This window comes from Rhinichthys klamathensis, unplaced genomic scaffold (genome assembly GCF_029890125.1).
Source record: "Rhinichthys klamathensis goyatoka isolate OS25496 unplaced genomic scaffold, OSU_Roscu_1.1 h1tg000272l_1, whole genome shotgun sequence".
Lineage (NCBI taxonomy): Eukaryota > Metazoa > Chordata > Actinopteri > Cypriniformes > Leuciscidae > Rhinichthys > Rhinichthys klamathensis.
In genome coordinates, this window is record NW_026606792.1 from 1,929,375 (window position 1) to 1,946,845 (window position 17,471).

Consider the following 17,471-nt stretch of genomic DNA (forward strand, 5'->3'; position numbering starts at 1 on the left):
AAAAAAATTACTGTTGGAAAAATAAACCAAATGCGAAATTTACCAGTGAAACAAATGTACTTAGTCAAATTTAATACAATTATCCATAAAGAATGCTTCCAGTTATTAAGTGAAGCTTGATCAGCAGCGTTTGTGGCATGCGGAAAGTGTTTTTGATTCGTCCCGATTACATCAAGTCTCGCCAGTTTCTCGCCAACACCAAATCTATTTTACATGCAACTTAAATTCATCTGTGTAACTCTTTCTAATGTTAGCTCACTACATTTCAGTTGAGTATGAAAATGAGTAGGCTACCCCTTGTGAAAAAGATGTGCACTTAATTGTATTAAAGGAGTACTTCAAATTTAAAAACTACATAAAAAAACACTTACAGATAATATAGTATTAATGAATCTTTACGTGCACTTATGCTTTCATGACTGCTTAACACACTTTAGTAAACCTTTAAAAAGTGCATCTTACAATTCTTGTAAGCACATTTTAACCAACATTTGGCAGCACATTTTAATAATATTTTAAAGACAATAGAATTCTAAAATTATTTATATATTATATATCATATAAAGATGTACATAAGTCCTGCCTAATTTGGTCAAACAAAAAAACTATAAAGTTCAGCTAATTACATTTAATATAAAATTAAACAATAAAACATTTTCATTTCATTGCAATTAGCATTCAGTTAAGTGTCAACAAACATTACATCCAGTTTACACTAGGTTGTTCTTTTAAAGTAAGTATTCTTTTCAAAAGTATGCTATAGTATACTTCTTTTTCACACGGGATTATGAATGTTATACTGGCCAGTCATAATTATGGCATGTAGTTTTATGTCATAAGTTTCTTTGGAGCTTTCAGATGACAAATTAAAACAGCATATGTTCCAGAAAAACAGGTATTTTTATATGAGTAAAACATTTCTGTGGTAATCAACAGCATGCCAAGATGTTGTGTTGGTGTGTTTCCTGGTTCCCTGTTTGGATTATGTTCCTGGTTTGAATTATCTTTATTTTTATTTTGAATAAACCTTTTACTGCTTCTGGATCCTGCTCTCCTTCATCTCAGAGTTTCTCCCAGCATTGCAGAAATCCTGGTCACCAGCTTGAGGACACTGGACACTTCTTGGACATTGCATATATCACTGATTTCACTCTCATTTACTTTTATTATTATGGACAAAATTGCCAATTCCAGACTACACTATATCGTAATGAAAAGTTTTGAAAAGATTTGTTGTAGGATTAGTTGCATGTGATTATTACTATAGTAACTAAATGTAACATGTATAACAAAGACGACACTGTAAAATATGTCATAATTTAAATTAAACATTGTACATCAGCAAGGAAAGAGAGGGCACTTGCATGACACTATATTGTTTATTGATGGTTTACCCAGAGTGGAAACCCAACATCAGCCTCTCGGGTCAATGGCACCGGCCCCATCCTGAGGCAGTATTTTGATGGCGAGTCTGAACTCCTGATCTGCATCTCTGCAGGGCATCCACACTGCACCTGAGAACTGCGATCCCCTGTGAGGTTCAACAGAAGCAGCCCAGGCTCATTACAAAAACGTACCTGTGGCAACATTTTTGCAAAACGCAAAATACATTGCGTCGTGCACGTTTCGCGACAGTTTCTGTAAATAATTCAAATGTCCACACGAGTCTGAGACTTCAATGAATACTTTGTATTGTTAAACAAACGTGCAGGTAACATACAGGCAAGTGCTTAAGTTAACTCTCCACAACCACGTGCGTCTCCCTTAGGGGAACGCCCCCCCGTACGTGCGTAGGGACGGTATAAAGCCACATTTACATGTGCACATTGTATGACATCTCCCCTTTTAGGTTTTGTTTCTTTCTCTGAGAATAAACAAGATACTGAAGATATCCTGACTATTCCTTTAACTGAATATTTGAACAGTACTGCATTTGATTAAACAGTAAAGCACTAGTATCAGTAGGCTTAACTCATCAAACATTACTCTGTGCATTATATAAACGAGCATAAGAACAGCAGCTCTCTTCACAGTGTTAATAAACTTTTCAGTTCACAAAATCAATAAACGTTTCCCTTAAGTCCTCTTTTCCCTCTCAAAGTTGCTCCCTGAGGTGTTTCAATAACAAAGGAGCGTGGTGTGATGTCACTGTCTCCAGTGACAACGGCAGGTGTTGTCCAGGCTTTCTGATGGTCCAGCTTCACGAGGACAGGATCACCTGGCTTTAAAGAAGGCAAGGGCCTAGCTCTATGGCGCTGAATAAAGTAGAACGCTTGTTTCCCCTTTTCCCATGCATCCTTAGTAGCTCTACCGCGCCTGTGAAAAAAAGAGCGAAAGCACATGAGGGCAAGCAGAGGGTCTTTCTGCTTCAAGATTCTTTTAGCGGTCTGAACCCTTTTCTCTGCAGGTCCGTTACCTTGGGGGTTGTGTGGACTTGAAGTGATGTGTATAAAGTCGAACTCTCTCTCAAAGTCTTTAAATTCCTGGCATGAAAATTGAGGCCCATTGTCAGACACGACCTCGTCTGGACAGCCACATCTTGCAAACACTGTCTTCAACTTCAAGATTACCAGTGTCGGCAGGTGAAGTATTTCCAGGCTCAGTGGTACAAAGATTTTGCATGGCTTCATTTTGAGCCTGCTATTGATGGAGCATTGTGCTTCTACTGCCACAAGACCTTTAAAAACACAACATCACAACTTGTCAAAAATACAGAAACCACCTTTATCAGCTCTGGCTTTAAAAACTGGAAGAAGGCCAGATAGAGGTTTACATTACATGCTGGATCAGAGTGTCACAAGACAGCCATAACAACACACATCTATGAATCAAGACCAATGGATGTTCAGCTGTCCAATGTAAGGGCATCCCGGCAAGAGGAGGAAAGGAAATGCTTATTAAAGATAATCAGTGCTGTGCAGTTTCTGGCAAGACAAGGTTTATCTTTTAGAGGCCATGATGATGAGGGAAACTTTAATCAGCTTTTAAAATACAAGTCGGAAGATGACCCCAGCCTAAGCAAATGGTTGTCTCTCAAAACCAATTATACTTGTCCACAAATTCAAAATGAAATCCTAAATCTATTCAGTAATTCTATAATTCGTGGAATAGCACAAAACATTAATTCAATTCCTAACTTGCAGTTTTGTGTCATCATGGATGGTACCCAAGACTTATCAGGGAAGGAACAGGATTGGTGAACGTGATTTCACCAAGTACCACATGTTCCTGGACCAACTTTCCAATCAACCAATCAGATTTGAGGGACAAGTTTACAGTTTATGTCAAGTTTAGGCTTAGAACCAGAGTTAAGTACTTAAACATCAGTGTCATTAACCTTTCATTACCCTCTGATTTTAGGGAAAAGTTATGGGTAGGGTTAGGTTTAGGGGTAGGGATTGTGTAAGGACTACATTTTGGGACAGGAATGTTGATCCAGGATCAACAAAATATGTTGATCCAGGATCATGTCTTACTTGGCAAAATCACGGTGACCGAACAGGAATCAGTCCGTCTTAGATATGTTGATCACGATCTAATAGTCCATGAGGAATTTGTTGGCCTGTATGAAGTGTCTGTGACAACAGGAGATCTCCTGGCAAAGGTTCTGAAGGATGTATTGCTTCGTCTTAACTTATCCATCACTGGACTGAGAAGACAGGCTTATGATGGTGCTGCGAACATGGCAGGAAAGTATTCAGGGGCACAGGCCATCATCAAAGAGAGTCAGCCATTTCATTATATGTCCACACTGTGTAAATGTAATTACACAGCATGCTTGTACAGCATCTCCTGTTATCCGTGACTCTTTGCAGTGGGTTCATGAAGTGGGACTTTTGTTTGGCCAATCTGTGAAAATGAAGTCAATTTTCCAGGATATTTCAAAGTCAGAGACTGGATCTGTCAAAGCCATCAGTCCTTTGTGTCCTACAAGGTGGACAGTGCGCACCTGTGCCATTCGTGCTGTGCTTAATAGTGAAATAGGACGAAACTGACTGATGCTTGTAGCATCTTTTTCTTTAGGTATAAAGACTCCACCTGCCCTGCGCCATGCTCTAGGTACAACCTGTTTTTCCCATGCCACTTTTATCAATTTCCACAGAATTCGCAGAACTCCTGAAGCACTCTTGTACACTCTGTACGGAACTCCATTAGGCCCTGGAGATGATGAAGCCCTTGCCTTTCTCACAGCCTGCTCTACCTCTTTCCACTTAGGTGCACAGACCTCCATTTGGTATTCTGGTGGGTTGATAGGTGGTATGTCTGATGGAATTGACATAGGCTCATGCCTTTTTGCATCTGTATGCGTGTCCTCCAAATATCTTTCTAGCTCAATCCTAGATGTTTTTAAAGTGCCATTCTTCTCACTGGTGACTAACTTCTTTACGAATTTGAATGGGTCTTTATAGATATTAGCCCTCGCACGTTCCTTCTTTTTGTAGCGTTTCCGTAGGCGCTCAGCTCTGCGTAATGTTGCCAGCTTATCTTTTATGGCCCTTTGTAAGAGATTGAGTCCCTCCTTCTGACTTTGTTCTGCTCTTTTCCATTGCTTCCTCAGCTGTCTCCTTTCTCTAACTAACCCTTCAATTTTCTGCTGCCGTCTAGACATTCCAGGAGTAGTTTGTACTTTTTCCTTCCTTTTTTCCACACCAAACCTCTCACTTCCATATGCGTAAATGATGTCCCCAAATTTATCCAGCTTCTTTTCAACTGTACCAGTTAATCTTTCCAATGCAAAGCATAGATCTGTGTTTACCGTGTCCCATGCAGTTTTCTCACAAGCTCTTGGCCATCTAACTCCAGGCCTATGCCCGTTGAGGTTCTTTTCTCTCTTATGCTGGTTAGCCTGACCGGGTTCACAAGTATGAATATGTTCATCACTAACTGTACAAGCCCTCCTTTCGTCAATGACAGGGGTGCTGATATCCTGCGAGCTGTGGTTTGCTTCCTGTCGCTGGATTTCATTCGACTGACTTGACTGACTTCGTAAGAAGTACTGATCAATGCGAGGCCCTTGTCCCTTCTCCCTCAAGCATTTCATTTTCCCTTGATGAACCTTCAAACCCCTGACCGTTGATGCCTTGCTCCAGCCACAGACACAAACTTGGAGTTCAATGACTTTACTTACTGCAGATCTTGAACTAGTCTTACTCTCCATACTCATATCCATTTCCATTCCTAAGTCGTTAACCATGTTGTCCAACATTGAGTCATCTTCCGCCCCCGCTCTCGCAGACTCTAGGGGTATTTTTCTCTTTAATTTCTCAGAAGCCTTGGGCGGGTGTCTCCAGCATCCTGTAAACACGGAGCTGGATACTGCCGACAAGGGTAGCTAACCCTTACCAGCCCCATTGGGGTCTCTTTCCTCCTGTCAGCTGTCTCTCCAGGCTGTCACAAGGTCTTTCCCTGGTTGCCAGCAGCACTATTCACCGCAGTCACTGGATGTATCCAGATCTTAATGATTTCCATTACACGAGAGTAGATGTTAAAACTTCATGCTGATTTGTACTCGGCTTTCGCCAAGATAAGCAAAACTAAGACGTAGCTTTACAGTAAACTATGCTTCTCCATCCATTTATGCTTCTTTCCATAAGGTGGTGTGACTCCCCTTCTGTCCGGCGTTAACGGCAGCAGTGTACTTGGCGCGTTAGCGCATGCGACGGCTGCAACTACAGGACCAGCACGACAACCGTCTGGATTGAACCGAGTAGGGGACATCTCTAGGGTCTTCAAGTGGGCACCTTCCGTCCTCAGTGTTTCGTCGACTAGCCCACGACACCTCAAGAGGGCTCGACAGTGACTCTGGCGTCCCAGTGTCACCCCCCTCCGTCCCCCATTCAACTCAGCCCAGCTTACTGACCTCTACATCCCTCCTGCTGCTGAGACCTAACCACAATCTCACAATCTCTCCGCAACCCGACCATACGCGCCAACCCGTTTGACTAAGGCTGTCGAGCCCCACTGGTGCGTTAATATGCAGTTTCAGTGGACAACGGTTCCGTATGGCATACCACCTACCGCAAAACACAATATCTGCCCAACCACCCGTCATTCACGCAATATCCACAGGAACGTATACAAACAAACCAACAGACTCTTCAAGTTTTCAAGAATTCTACGAAACCGTAGCGTGGCGGCCTGTACACAGCCAGCTAGAATCTTTCCGTCTCAACCACAGCCAGTTGCTGCTCCTTTCTGCTGCTTCAGATAAGTTCTTTACTGTGCGACGCAACTCTTGGCCGCTGAATCCGATGTCTCTGAGGAACCGGGTTGTAGAGTGTGCCACAAAACCTCGACAACCCACTTCCACTGGGTAAACCTGGACTCTCCATCCTCGCTGTTCTGCTTCAGTGGCCAGATGAGCATACCGCAGTTTCTTCCTCTCATATGCCTCGTCTACCGCATCCTCCCATGGCACTGTTAACTCTATCAGTTGAACAATGCGTGCTGATACAGACCACAAAACAATATCTGGTCGTAGGTTAGTGGTGGCAATCTCAGGTGGAAAAATAAGCCGTTGGTCAAGATCAGCCAGCATCTTCCAGTCCCTAGCAGCTTCCAGTTGTCCTGGGCGAGAATTGGTGTTAACACCTTTTCTTGGTGGTTGCTCGCCTGGGCGGAGGAATATTGTCTTCTGCATGTAATGTTTTGCTAGAACAGGTGGCAACTTATTGGTCATGTTACGCTTGCCTTCTAATGCTAAAGCCAAACATCGCAGTACTTGGTCATGGCGCCAAGTAAACCGACCTTGGCTAAGAGCCACCTTACATCCTGTCAAAATGTGCCTTAATGTGGCAGGTGATGAACACAAAGGACAAGAGGGATCCTCTCCTACCCAGAGGTTTAGGTTCAGCGGTGATGGGAGAACATCATATGTTGACCTAATAAGGAAACTGATCCTACTCTCTTCCATTGACCAAAGGTCTTGCCAGCCCATCTTACGTTGTTCCACACTCTCCCATCTCATCCACTCTCCCTGCTTGGCCTGGGAAATGGCCTTTATACACCTCATCCTCTCCTCCTGCTGTCGCAACTCGTTGACTACCAGCTTCCTCCTTTGAGCTGGGCCTGCCTTGTGCCATTTAGGAGGAGCTAAACTGAGCCCAAAACCCCCTCTTCCATGCTGTACCTGTCACACGATATCCCTAATTTGAAGGGCAGCCTTTGCCTCTACTACAGATTTCTTTGCTGACCACTTTCTACCAGTTTTTAACACAGGGGCTGCCTCCCTTACACATTTGTCGCGTGACTCTACTAAGGTAATTTCCAGTCTGACCTTGGCACACTTGAACTCCTCGGTTAAAGCAGAGACTGGCAGCTGCAATATTCCTTTACTATAAAGTCCTACTCTGCTGAGGCAGCGTGGAACTCCCAACCATTTCCTGATGTATGAACTTATCAACGCTTCCAGCTTATCCACTGTTGTCAAAGAAACGTCGTACACGGTCAGTGGCCACAGCAACCTCGGCAGTAGACCAAACTGAAAGCACCAGAGTTTTAGTTTGCCTGGTAGAGCACAGCAGTTTATGCTCTTCAACCCTTCCACTGCTTGTCGTCTAACTTCTCCCACCCGAACTGTGTCCTTTAGATCCCCATCGTACCATCTCCCAAGACTCTTCACTGGCTTCTCAGAAACTGTTGACATTCTACTAACTGTATAGTAACTACATGTCAACTAACTCAGAGTATTAGTAGACTGCTAGGTTAGGGTTAATAGAGTAAGTTAACATGTAGTTGCAGTTACTTATAGTCAGTAGAATGTCTAAAGTGTACTATCAAAATAAAGTGTTACCTTTTTTCATCTAGTGGCTGACAAAAATCTATTTTGTGTTAAATATTTTCACATTAGCTTTATAAAATTTAATTAGAAAAAGTTTATTGTTTAAGTTGCATTTCTATTTTTATAAATAAAAACAATGTACAAAAACATTTCTCAAAACACCATAAATATATAGATTAATCAAAAATGTTCATTAACTTCAGCATTACGTGATACTATTTCAAAGTCATTTCCGGAATTTTGACAGATTATAAATTGCATTTACCTGTAAAAACAAACCTGGAAAGAGACAAGGATTTAAGGAGAATAACGAGAGATTATTCGTGCATTCAAGTGAATTATTAATAGAATATATCGTAAATTAAATTCGGTGGAACAGACCACTAATGTGCAGTAGGCTGTTGTCCTTTTTCATACTTTTATTGTTCGCTAATCACTGGGCGTGGAATAAAGTCTGTATGCCCAACAGAGATGTTTTCCACACAATTTGTATTCATCTGAATTTTCATTTTGGGTGGAGCATCCCCCTATTTCTAGCATTATCAGAAACAGCCAAAAATTGCTCAAATGTATGATGAGTCTAAACCTTTTCTCCTGAGAACTCCCACTGGTAGTTGGCCGTTAAAGCGAGGCGCATGCGCAACTCCAAAAGTCCATGAGCGCAAACGATGACGCAATTAACATTGTAAATCTAGCCATTTTTTATATATATTTTTTTTTATTTGTTGTACATTTAAACGCTATAATTGTTATATTACACTTGTATTCAATTATAAAAAATAACAATTAGCCTAATAAAAAAATAAAATTTGTGAGGGTGATAGAGTAAAAAAAAAAAATTCTCCTCTGACTGCCGTGATCAATCACTCTGGAAGACACGTTAACAAAAATTAACAACATGCGGAAAACAAAGGAAATTCATGTTTTATTTCCTGCAAGGGTTTAAAATTATTCTAACACACTTTAAATGATGGACACAAAATATAGTTTAGTTTTTGTTCGCTACTATGCTATGTTTCATCCACATGTGCATTTTGTCGAAATGTAGACTAGTCTACTGTACGATTGGAAATAAGAAAATTTGCCCCTGAAATACATTTTGAAAAATATTTTGCTATATGGAGGTTAAAACAAAAATATTTCACTTTCAAAAATATATTTCATTGAACTTTACTGTTTACAACATATATTAACCATATATTTAAAATATATTTTGGCCAAAAAATATATATATATAATTTAATATATTATGTAGAATGTAAAAATGCAGACTCATCCCTTTCACCACAGCTTCCACTCAGAACATCATCACACATCCCGAACTGAAGCTTTACAGAGTATCTCGTTACATTATTCAGTGCAAAGAGTCAGGTCAGATTCTGGTTGTGTAATTCACCACAGATGAACGGACATGGATGTAGAGCAGGGGTTTTCAATTTGTGGGTCGCAGATTGGGAAGAGGTGGGTCGCGCAGTCACTATTGGCTGCAGCTACATTTACGTTTCATGAATGACACACACATACAGGTTGCACGATGTACCAACATTAAATAGAAATCGCTATATTGCTTAGTGCAATTTTGATTAGATAATTAAAGCTGCAAGCAGCATTTAGCGGGGTTCAAGCATTTAAGGCCTTTAAGCACATACGCATTAAAGACTTTAAGTTTTATTTAGCAAGCATTTAACCACTGACATCATAGATGGAAAATACCATTTACAGCCAATACAGGAAATTTACCATAGGAAACATATGGTTTTCAAAGCTTTTTGACAGTTATAGCGCCACCTATGGTCTGATCTCCATGCAATTTTGCATGCTTGTTAAGGATGTTATGGCACATATGCTCACCGAGTTTCGTGAAGTTCTGAGTTTTCGTTTAAATTCTTCCTGGAGAAAACGACATCAGAGGGTGAGCATTCTTTTAAGATAAGAATAATCAGTGTGAGATTTGATAGATCAAATAGCCTAGCCAAAGAGGCAGCATATAACATGTATACGTGTATGACAAGCTGTTGACATACGTGTATGACACGGTTGAAGAGTACCACAAAAGGTAGACTTATAATATAAAGGGGAAATCTATTATTTTATAGTAGAATATGAATTTATATAGACTGATCACCTAACTCTTGAGGACACGAGTAAAGGATAGGCTCTCTACTTACCGCGCGATTATCTTAATGTCCCGGATAGGATGTTGGATAATTGGGAACGGTATTAATCGTGATAATCCATCGCAACTCAAGGCTGATGATTGGTTTTGGGGGCGGCGAGCCCAATTCCTTTCTACCCGGGCGTGCATGAAGAGGTCATGAGATCGTGGGAGTCTCCTTTGACTTTTCGCGACTGCTCAGCGGCCTCTTCCGCCTCCTCTGCCCTCGCTAAGGCCGCGGCCAAAGGGTACACTGGGTTTCCCTCCGTGGATGGTTCTGTGGCAACACATCTGTGTCCCCACAGCGCCTCCACCTGGCCTGGGGACCCCGAGTGAAAAAAAGACCCTAAGCACCCCTCCAATGCCTGTAGGTTTTTTGTCTACTCTGGTGGCAAAGACCCATAGAGCTGCGGGGCAGGCTGCCGCCTCACTGCATGCTCATGCACGAGGGTAGGGCTGATTCAGGGCTCATCCAAGAGCTGCGTGCCGCCACCGACCAACCGACCTTCCTTATATACCCACGAGGTGGGGCGGAGTCACGCTATGCAAATTCCGCAGACCCATGGGATTTCTTTGGCATTGGCTCGTTTTGTAATCCTCGAAGTTGATAGCCTTTCTAAGCGAAACCCCATTCGTCGTCACAGCGTACCTACCTACGTACCTACTAGGGGTGGAACGGTACATGTATTCGTATTGAACCGAAATGGTACGGGCATCACGGTTCGGTGCACGAATTTACACGGAGAATACACGGTATAAAAATAAATAAAACTCGCGTGCAAATTAATTAATGTAATGCGGAACTACTGTTAGATACGCGGGTTCTTTAAGGACACATAATCTGTACCATCGGCTTAGCTCTGAACGCGCGTTCACTTCAAACGTTGGCTTTCTACGCGCGTCCTATTCGCTTTGGACTAGCGTCGAACTAGACGCGAATTTAACGCTCTATTCGCGTTTGGTGTGACCGCATAATGAACAGGCTGCAATGTCAAGATTGCAATGCTGGAGTGTGTGTGTGTGTGTGTGTGTGTGTGTGTGAGAGAGAGAGAGAGAGAGAGAGAGAGAGAGAGAGAGAGAGAGAGAGAGAGAGAGAGAGAGAGAGAGAGAGAGAGAGAGAGAGAGAGAGAGAGAGAGAGGCGCGATCGAACAGTGGAAACATAAAAAACATACTCCGTCATTTTGTTCAGATCATTAAACCCGCAAAGTGTTTACTTATATTTGTGTACTATCGCAATAAAACACAACATTGTGCTTTTGTCACACTGTAAACTCTTGTCAAACTGTAACCTACAACTGTCACCCAACCAAAATCACACACACACACACACACACACTGTTTTAAAAGCAAAACATCTTTATTTCAACTCCATTTCAAAACAGTCTGTGTGTTCCATCTTTTGGACATTCATCATATTTCATTGGTTTTCATTTCTTGTCCTCGGAGCACTAATCTTACACATTCTACATTGATTAAAAAAAGAAAATCGAATGTGTTTTTAATGGTAGTATTATTTTATACAGAAATCAATTATTTATAATTCAGATGAGAATAATGTTACATTGTTAATTAATAATGTTAATTAAAATTAAGGAAAACAAATATATTGATCTGAAATATAGCAAAATAATTTTTAATTAATTCAGGTACAATTACCAAACATATCGCAAGGTCTTTTTGTCTTTTTATTAAATTAATTAATAAACTAATTATGTAAAACTATTGTCAGTGCACTACAAATAAACTGGTTCTATGCCTTTATTAATAAAACCTATTTAAAAAATACAATGCCTTCTGCATTTTTGTTTTGCTTTTCCCTCCATTGTCCCGAAACAGAATCGTTAAACCATGGTCACCACAAATGAATCACAGTTTTCAAGTAGGCTATCCTCTTTTTGGTTTGCAGCAGTTACTTTTGTCTGGTTTAGTTTAAAAACTGAGATATTTTGAGTGGAAACTGGTTTATGACAACTCATTTATTGAAATATGAGTGAAGGAGGAGTGTAAGTTTCGTTTTCACTAAACAGGATCCATCTAGTGAACAGAAACCTAGCGGCTTTATCAGTCTCATTCTGATCGCATCACTCTGCACTCTGCATTCACTCTCTGCATCAGGACCACTGAAGGTAGGAGATAACCGCATGTAGAAGAACAAGGTTTTGAAATGTTATTATTAATAATGTAATAGGCTATAATATAACTTAAACATTAATTATATGTATTTTTCTTTAAAAAGTAAAAGGAGAGATAATTGTTGTTGTTGTTGTTGTTGTTGTTGTTGTTGTTGTTGTTTATTTTACACAAATTTGAATAAGCAATTTCACATTTCAGCAATTTTTAAATATATAGTCCACAATTGTTATTATTTTGTCTTCTGAAAAACATGTCTTTACAAAGAATCTTTAAAATGTATTTAATACCAGTTGTCGAGGTTCAAGCACATAAGACCTTTAAGTGCATGCATAAAAAATATGATGTATTATTTATCACAAATAAATAATTTTAGCATGATTTAAAGGACAATTTCAGGTAGGCTAATTTATAGAAATATAGAAAATATACTTTTTTCAACACTGGTTGAGTGAAATCCTTTTTTTTTATATATATATAATTTCAAAGATTTAAAATTTGGATTGACACCACTGGTTCTTGAGGAAAAGTTGTTCAGAATGAGATCTAACATGATTTTAACATTGAATGTTTTTTTGCAAGTGGTGCAGAGCCAAATGGGAGCTCTGTGGATCTAAGGGGTGGAGCGTAGGGTGTTGTTGCACCTTCTAGCTCCACTGATTAGGTCCAGAGAGAGAGAGATTTTATTTTTACAATCACTTTATTAAAACATTTGTTCTTCAAACATTAATATCACTTTGCGCGCACACACACACAAACACACACTCAAAAAAAATTTTTTTACATCAAGTCTTTGACAAAAACAATGTCTTCATCGTCAACTGGACACAGAGCATTTTTACAACACCACTGAATTTTAAAAGCATTTATCGTACTCAGTTTATGCAAATTGAAATCAATAAGAATTATTTTAAAGGTGATACAAAGGAATTTACAGCAATAGCTCCATGTAAAATCCTCCATTGTAAATCACCAATTTTTTTTGTCAATGGTGGTTTGTAAAGTGCTCGCCAAACAGGCTGTTTCAGAATGAATCCCTAATTTACAATCCCTAAGTGCTTACAGGACCGGGAAGGGAGACGCGGATTTCCCCACCAGGTGGAGTTAAGGCACAGTTGCATAGTAAACGCCCGTTCCACAGGGGAAATCGACTTATAACCGTTAGCAGCCACGCCATCAAGAGTGGTGAGGGGGGTGGAGCTACCAAGATGATTTCGGGCAGTAAAAGGTGCCATCCACGTCCTAGTGAGCTTCTCATGCACCTCCAGAAAGGAAAGAACCAATTGTTCAGCCTCGAGGGCTCGGGAAAGGGTGGTAGGTTCCACACGAGCCCGACCCTCTCAGCGGCCCAGGAAAGCATAGCTATCATCTCCGGATCTGACATGGGCAATGCTGCGGAAACAGCTGATGCAATTATCGCATGTCAATGTGCAGTGGCTCATTTTAGTTACACTCGAAGTAGATTGGCCAAAGTATGTTTTAGTTCATCATTGGACTCCTCATCCACCTTTTGCAGTCCTTCAAAACAATTATCAGCATCTGGACCCCATTCCATCAGTTCAGATTTATAAAGGCCTGAAAAAAAATCTACAGCACAGCCACGTACTGTATGTCAGCAGGCTCAGTAAATGATTGACCTGTAGCTGAGCATAAAGAATTAATAATTTTACTTTAACCTTTATTCATTCCCAAATTAAAAAAGAATTTTGAAGGAGCATCCATTTGGGCCACAGTTTAAAAACGTGAGCACTGAGCAGACTAAAGCTCCTTGTTCTCTAACTCCCAACAGGTCTACCAACATCGCTTTTCTGGTCTTCAAGTCATCAATATGCTTTTTATTTTTTGTAGATGCTAATAAATCCTGAAAAAGTACAATTTCCGTTTATAATGTCTTCATTAGCCGCATTCACACACTTAATTAAAACACTGCACATAACTGAACTGTGATCATCAAACCCCACTGGAATAATTTATTATAAATTTTTTTTAAAAGATTAAGTTGATACTGAACACTATAAATTCTGTCAAGTCTTGCCGAAGAGATAGAATGTAGTCCAAGTGTACTATCTAACAGATTCATAATTCCCCATATATCACATAAATCATGAGTTTCACTAAGTTTTATGAGTGTTTTCTGAGAAGCAGCATGTGGTTCTATTTGATTTCTACCTATCTTATCATTAGCGGTACAATTAAAATCGCCACCTATGAATAAAAACTCTTCTGGATTTAAATCTTTCAAAACAGCATCCACCTTATTAAAGAAAATAATTATTTCTATTCGCTTTGTAGGTGCATATAAATGCATAATCATCATAGTGGTTTTCTCAAATTTGACCTTAACCTTTAAAAAACGACCACTAATTATTTAATCAAATTCACAAGATAGTTTTGTTTTGAAAACAAAACAGCAACACCTCCACTGATAGAGGATTTGTGACAATCTGTCCATCACATCCTCTTCTCCAGTCTGTCTCATTTTTAAAATCACTGTGTGTTTCCTGTAGAAACATAATATCAATTTGATTTTGTATAATAAACTCAAATAACGTCTTCCCCTGAGAGGGGACGAGACGCTGCGTTGAGACGCGGTGGGAATGCCCCTGCATTCATGATTGCGTCGTGAAGCACGTGTATAATCAGTCCAATTGAAAGACTAGATCTCGTAGGCGGGTAACATCATCACCAGGAAACTATAAAGCACACCTGAAAACAGACCGTGTTAGCTTCTGATAGGCCGAAGCAAGTCGATCACAGGCATGCAGGTGTTATGGCAGGGAGACGCAGCGTCTCGTTCCCTCTCAGGGAACCAGGGTTACACAAGTAACCTGAGACGTTCCCTTTCAAGAGAATTCGAGCTGTGTTGAGACGCTGTGGGAACACTGTACCCACGACGCCATAATACAAATGCCTTTTCTGTGTGACTGCGCACACTAAGAAGCAAGCACCCTAGACCCCAGAGTGGAGCCTAGATCCAAATCATAAAATCAAAGGTATGCGGTGAGAACCAGCCTGCCGCATCACAGATGTCAAGGAGGGAAACTCCCGATAATAAAGCCTTAGAGGTAGCCATACTCCTAGTAGAATGGGCCCGGACAGCCAAAGGTGAAAGCTGACCAGCTGCTTCATAAGCAAATGAGATAGCCTCGACTACCCACTTGCTCATTATCTGCTTTGAAGAAGGGTAACCTTTTCTTGGTGACCCGAAACAGACAAATAATTGATCCGAATTATGCCACAGGGCAGCTTTGTGTACATAAGCATCCAAAGCCCGAACAGGGCACAGCAGATTAAGTTTTTCCTGATCTGGTGTAATTAAGGTGGAGGACAGAAGGCCTGCAAAACGATTGGGCCCGAAACGTTAGTAGGGACCTTAGGAATATAACCCGGCCTAGGGTGAAGTAAGGCTTTCATTAAACCAGGTGCAAATTCCAGGCACGAAAGAGCAACCGACAAGGCTTGCAAATCTCCAATTCTCTTGATAGAAGAAATAGCAATGAGAAATAAAGTTTTTAGTATAAGGAACTTTTCTGAAACCTCTTCAATGGGTTTGAAGGGAGCCAAAGCCAGGCCCTCTAGTACAACGGCCAAATCCCAAGCCGGTGCTCTATTGCGCAGTGCAGGCCTCAGCCTAAGGGTGCCACGTAGAAAACTAGTAATGAGAGGATCTCTCACCAATGATGCACCACCCAGAGGAGTGTGGTAAGCAGATATAGACGCCACATACACTTTTAAGGTGGAAGGAGACAACCCCACAGAGAAACGTTCTTGCAGATAATCAAGTACTGTACCAACAGGGCAGTTAACAGGATTCAGTTGGTGTTCTCCGCACCAGGCAGAGAACAGTTTCCAATTCAATGCATAAAGTCTTCTCGTGGAGGGAGCTCTAGATTAGAGTATGGTCTCCATGACCTCGGTCAAGAGACCTGATTCTATGAGCTGGGCCCCCTCAGGGGCCAAGCCCACAATTTCCGCAACTCCGGGCGAGGGTGATAAATCGTGCCCCCTGCTTGGGACAGCAGGTCCCTCCTGATTGGAATCTCTATCAGAGAACCGTCTAGAAGGGACACCAGGTCTGAGAACCAATCTCAGTCCGGCCAGTACGGGCTACTAACAATAGACGGGCCCCTTCCCGGTGAACCCTCTCCAGATCTCCCGGAAGTATAGATATGGGGGGAAAAGCGTACAGGTGTAGCCTCGGCCACAGCTGAACCATCGCATCCAGCCCGAGAGGAGCTGGGTGCATGAGGGAGAACCACATAGGACAATAAGTTGTATCTGATGATGCAAAAAGGTCGACTTGAGCTTGACCGAAATTCTCCTAAAGGAGCTTCACCACCTCGGGGTGAAGTCTCCATTCCCCGGGCCTCAGCCCCTGCCTCGACAGGATATCCGCTCCCTGATTTAGATGCCCTGGAATATATACTGCACTGAGAGACAGTAATTTCCCTTGGGCCCATAGGAGGATCCGATGAGCCAGTTTGCAAAGATGACGTGACCTCAGAACCGCCTGATGGTTGATATTAGAGACCACTGATATGTTGTCCATGTGGACAAGCACATGATGACCTCTCAGGTCTGGCAGGAAGTGCTTGAGAGCTCGAAACACTGCGATCATTTCCAGACGATTTATGTGCCAGGAAAGTAGATGGTCCTGACAAAGACCTTTCGCCGAGCGACCACTCATGATCGCCCCCCAACCTGTGAGGAAAGCATCCGTCGATACCATTAGGCATCGACATGAAGCCACCAGCAGAATCGAAGAAATATGTGTTGGTAACAATTGTGCTTGCATCTTTATCGAATCTCATACCAGACCTAGAAAAGTGTTCCTCTGAGACGGGAGGAGCACACTCTTCTTGGCGTTGAGCCTCAACCCCAACATTTTCAGAACTACATCTCGATGCCGAACTGCCATCTACTCGGACTGAGCCAAAATCAACCAATCGGCGATATGATTCAACACGCGGATACCCTGGAGTCTCTGGGGAGCCAGAGCTGCATCCTCTCATTTTGTGAAGGTGCGGGGTGATAAACCTAGGCCGAACGGAAGAACCCGATACTGGTACGCTTCGCCCCAGAACTTCCTGTGGTTGTTCCCTGCCCATTCGCCGTTTCAGGGCCCCAGGTGTCAGCGTCCACAAACGATCCTCTGAGGAGGGTTGTAAAGCAGTCAGTTCGGTTGTTCCCTGCCAGTTCGCTGCTTCAGGGCGCCGAGTTGTCTGCACATCTCAACGATCCTCTGAGGAGGGTCGTAGAACAGTCAGTTCGGTTGTTCCCTGCGGTTCGCCGTTACAGGGCACCGAAGTGACCGTTCGACTAAATCCAGAGGCCAGTCTCGAGAGACTGGTCCCCTTAGTAGATTTTCTGGCAGCGTGGAAGCTACTGCCAAATATATCTCATTG

At 41.8% G+C, this 17,471-nt stretch overlaps 1 protein-coding gene across 3 annotated transcripts in view; it reads left to right on the top strand.

The window, feature by feature from the left end:
* Window positions 1-17,471, top strand: part of LOC130102421 (sacsin-like) — an 88,958-nt gene that overhangs the window by 40,840 nt on the left and 30,647 nt on the right. The gene's annotated exons all lie outside the window — the stretch shown is intronic.